This window comes from Lathyrus oleraceus, chromosome 2, assembly GCF_024323335.1.
Source record: "Lathyrus oleraceus cultivar Zhongwan6 chromosome 2, CAAS_Psat_ZW6_1.0, whole genome shotgun sequence".
Taxonomy (NCBI): domain Eukaryota; kingdom Viridiplantae; phylum Streptophyta; class Magnoliopsida; order Fabales; family Fabaceae; genus Lathyrus; species Lathyrus oleraceus.
Genome location: NC_066580.1, coordinates 65,898,912 through 65,903,967, shown reverse-complemented (window position 1 = coordinate 65,903,967; position 5,056 = coordinate 65,898,912).

Here is a 5,056-nt window from a genome sequence, read left to right as displayed (position 1 = left end):
AAAGAAGAAGGCGAAGAAAATTGTGATCTGCTGGAATTAGCCAGGTTGTCAAAACAAGAGGAGAAGGTGATTCAGCCGCACGAGGAGCGGGTTGAGGTTGTTATTCCAAACACCGCCGAGGTCAGGAAAGAAAAAAATTGGAGCCGCTTCAGAGGCAAGCTGAGAGCAGAATGGTAGCCTTGTTGAAAGAGCGTGTGGATGCCTTCACCTGGTCATGTCAGGATATGCCAGGGTCGGATACCGGTGTCATTATGTACACGCTACCATGGATAGGAGACTGTCCTCCAGAGAGGCGAAACGCCGGTGCTACTTATCAGAGAGCCATGGTGACTTTGTTTCATGATATGATTCATCGTGGAATCAATTGCTATGTTGATGACATGATAGCAAAGTCCCATGCGGAAGTGGGGCATCTGGCTGACCGGGCCAAGTCGGTTGACCGGTTTGAGACAATTCAAACTGAGGTTGAATTCAGATAAGTGCACTGTCAGAGTGCGGTCCGGTAAGATGTTGGGGTTCATTGTAAGGGAGGAATCGAGGTTCATCCTGCTTAAAAAAAAAAAAAAAAAGAAATGCCTGAACCGAGAAAGAAAAAAGAGGTTTGTGGTTTCTTCGAAAGAGTGAACTACCTGTCATGGTTCACATCTCATCTAACAGCCACGTGCGAACCTATATTCAAGATGTTGAAAAAAAAAAGATCAAACGGTCAGGCGAAATAATGATTGCCAAGGGGCAGTGAAAAATAAAAGAATAAATTGCAGGAACCTCTGATTCTGATGCCTCCTGTGGAAAGAGCAATTGTCAATCTTGTACTTGACAGCCTTCGAGGGGTCTACGAGGTGAAGTGGGTCAGCATGACGCGTCTTGTCGAAAAGAGCATGCAATTTACCTTAGCAAAAAGTTTACCGACTGTGAAACAATACATTCACTGTTCGAGAAAACTTGATGTACTTTGGCATAGGCTGCTCGCCGACCGAGACAGTATATGCTGGTTCATACCACTTTGTGGATTTCGAGATGGATCCGATCGAGTATGTGTTTGAGAAGCCAGCATCGACCGGACGGGTTGCGGGAGAGCAAAAGAATGTTGACTGATTTGAGATCCGCTCAGAAAGCAATAAAGGGGTGTATTGTCTGATTACATCGCTCCGCAACCCATTGAAGATTATCGACCAAGGAAGTTTGAGTTCCCTGATGAGGACATCTCGAGGTGCTCCAATCGAAAGATTGAGAGTAACCGATCCCGGAGGAGGGGCCTGACCCTGAATCCGAACGGATTCTGATGTCTGATGGGGAGGTTAAGGTGAATAAGCTTCGGTTGCCCGGATAATGTTTGAATACACCAACGACGGTGTGATTGAGTAGGAAACTGGTATCCTGGGTATTAATCTTCGGTGTGCCTACTGGGGCAACTCCTCTCTCGTTGGTATATGGAATGGAAGCGGTATTACCTGTTGAGGTTCAGATTCCCTCTTTGAGAGTCCTGATGGACGTAAAATTGCAAGAGGCTGAATGGGTAAGGACCCGGTATGAAGAGTTGAGCCTAATTGAAGAAAAGAGGCTAGCAGCCATCTGTCATGGGCAGTTATACCAGCAGAGGATGAAGCGTGCTTGTGACAAGAAGATGCGACCTCGGGTATATCACGTGGGTGATATGGTGCTGAAAAGGATCCTTCCTCCTCAAAACGATCGAAGGGGCAAATGGACACCGAATTATGAAGGTCCATTCGTGGTCAAGAAGGTTTTCTCTGGTGGAGCCTTGTTGTTGACGACCATGGATGGTGAGGATTTTCCATCCCCTGTGAATGCGGACGCAGTTAAAAAATACTTCGTATAAGAGACCCGCTGGGCGAAAAGAATAAAATAGTCCAGGCAAAAATGGGCATCCTGGCGAACCAAAAACAGAAGAAAGGTTCGGGCAAAAATTAGGGATAAAATGAGAAAATGTACACCCGGCAAGTCGAAAACCTGAAAAGGCGACTTGGGCAAAAATGGGTATCCCGGTGGACTGAAAACCCGAAAGGGCGGTCCAGGCAAAAGAGGGATTGAAACGAACAACTGCGTCCAGCATGATCGTTTGCGCTTTGGTTAAAGCATCACGGATAATACCCGGTAGGGATCAGTCAGAATCGTCTTGTTCAGAAGGCAGAAAGCATGGAGAGTCTGAGGACATATGGGGTGTAACTGAGTTGGAACTCGATGAGATCACGGGTTTCACGTTGCCATTAGGATAGATTTTTCCTTTTGTGCAATTACCTCTTTTCAGGAATTGCTTCCTTTGTATTGCTCAATTTGAGCCACACACTTTTCCAATCAATAAAATGCATATTCAGTCAAATAATTTTGTTTTTGTTTTCATTACCGCTTTGATTGCAAAAACATCCAGATATTTTTGATAACGAATTTTGCATTTTAAGACATACAGGTCCCTTCCAATGCATGCTTATAAGATTGAAAGCTGGAGATCTTATTTGGAAGGTTGAGTGACCCAAGTGTTGAAATCTTGACACGCCTGGGGCACGGTTTTATCTGATGATCTGTTTTGCAGGAGCTGTTAGATATTTTCACTCACTTGCAGGTTGTGATGAGGAAGCTTTGTAACAGATCCCCAGAGAGTTCGCTCAGGAACGAAAATGGCGAAAACGTCGAGACGTCCGACGATCCTTGATGGTAATCAAGAAGACTCTTCAAAGTTGGAAGACTTGAAAGTATGCGATTCCCCGCAGAGTCCGATCAGGGACAAGTAAGTTGAAGGAACGGTGAAGAGACGACATTGAGACGTCCGACGACCTTTGGAATTAACCAAGAAGACTCTTCAAAGTCGGAAAGTTGGAATTTCTGTATACATTCCAGGAGTACGTTTCTCGTCGAGCGCGGAGCGACTTGGAATATGAGATGATGGAGCAGAAAAGGTCCAGTCGAGTCTGGGAGTTCTCAAAAGTGGAAAGCTGATACGAGATTGGGAGGTGGATACCATGGTTCGACGAGTCGACAGGTGTTCTGTACCAACTTTTCTCATTTCCCAGCTAGGTCCCCAAGCAGAATTAGAGGACCAACTCCCTAGCAGATCCAATGTCTGTGACTTCTCCAGCCGAGTCAGGATGGTTATCCCCGGCAGGTAAAGGGTGTTTCCTCAGCAGCCAGGCCGGAAGGTTGCAATTCCCCGAGTGGAGCGGGTTTCAATGATACATTTCTCCAGCAGCGTTCATCCTACCAGTGGATTGGACAAGTGCCCGTAGCGGACGGATTTTGCATCTCCAGCTGAGTTGATGCTACCTGTGGATTGCATGAGTTATCTCCAGCGGAATAGCATTCGTTTCCCTAGCAGGATCAGGATGGTTATCCCCGGCAGGTGATAGAGTGATGTATCCCCAATTGAGCCTGGAGATTGCTATTCCCCTAGCGGGATTTCTGTGAGTATTTCCCCAGTGAAGTCAGCAGGTATCTGTGAGGGTTTTCCCGAAGCGGAGTCAGGATTGATATCCCCAGCAAGTCAAAGACTGTTGTATCCCCACAGAGTGTTGGTAGGGCTTATCCACAGCAGTTTCCCGAGCGGATTGGGTGCAAAGGAGGTTCTTCCCCAGCAAGGGTTACCTATTCCCAGCAGCAGCGTTATTCCCCAGCAGGGTGGAATTGGAGCGGTGACGAGTTCCTCAGCAGAGTGTCTCGTGCTTCTCAGAAGAGTCCCTTGAGGGGGATGTTTTTATTTTTATGCATTCATCATGAAGAAATAACATGGCATATTGCATAGAAAAATAAATAATAGCGTAGCATTTCCGTAATTATGGAGCATTACGCAGAAAAAGATCATGCATCATGTTGCAAGCATAAAGCTAGTCTCAGACCGTGGTTATTGTTTGAGAGGTGGTTTGCCCAGAGGTGAAGATGTTACTCCGAAGAGTTTAGCCTCATGATTGGATCAGCAATGTTCCCCAGTAGTGCGATATTGGAGGAAGCTTTTCCGTCGGGCCGAGATGGGAATGAAGATTGGAGAATGTTACGCGATCAGCGCGATTCGAGCCGTGGTTACCGCTTGAGGATTGGTTTTGCCGGATAGTGAAGACGATACTCCGAGGAGTTCAGCATTGTGAGTTTGGAACAACAGTATTTCCCAGTCATCAGTAAGTGTCTGGTCGAGCTTTCTTTGGTGTCAGTAAACATCATCATTCGATGTCCAGTAAACGTCGAGTTATTTCCCAGTCATTGTTTAATGTCTGGTCGGTCATTGTCTGATGTCCTGTCAACATCATTGTTAGATGTCCTGTCAACATCATTGTTTGATGTCCTGTCAACATCCTTGTTTGATGTCCTGTCTACATCATTGTTTGATGTCCTGTCAACATCATTGTTTGATGTCCTGTCAACATCCTTGTTTGATGTCCTGTCAACATCATTGTTTGATGTCCTGTCAACATCATTGTTTGATGTCCTGTCAACATCCTTGTTTGATGTCCTGTCAACATCATTGTTTGATGTCCTGTCAACATCCTTGTTTGATGTCCTGTCAACATCCTTGTTTGATGTCCTGTCAACATCATTGTTTGATGTCCTGTCAACATCATTGTTTGATGTCCTGTCAACATCCTTGTTTGATGTCCTGTCAACATCATTGTTTGATGTCCTGTCAACATCCTTGTTTGATGTCCTGTCAACATCCTTGTTTGATGTCCTGTCAACATCATTGTTTGATGTCCTGTCAACATCCTTGTTTGATGTCCTGTCAACATCCTTGTTTGATGTCCTGTCAACATCATTGTTCGATGTCCTGTCAACATCATTGTTCGATGTCCTATAAACATCATTGTTCGATGTCCTGTCAACATCATTGTTCGATGTCCAGTAAACGTCGAGTTTTCTCCCAGTCATCAGTCAGTGTCTGGTTGAAAATGTTACTCTGAGGAGTGTGGTGCCATGACGTCAGATCAGCAGTGTTCCCCAGTAGTGCGATATTGGAGGAAATGTTTCCGTCGGACAGAGATGGGAATGATATCAGAAGACGTTACGCGATCAGCGCGATTCCAAGGTTCAAATGGAGAAAGGGAGATGTTGCGACATT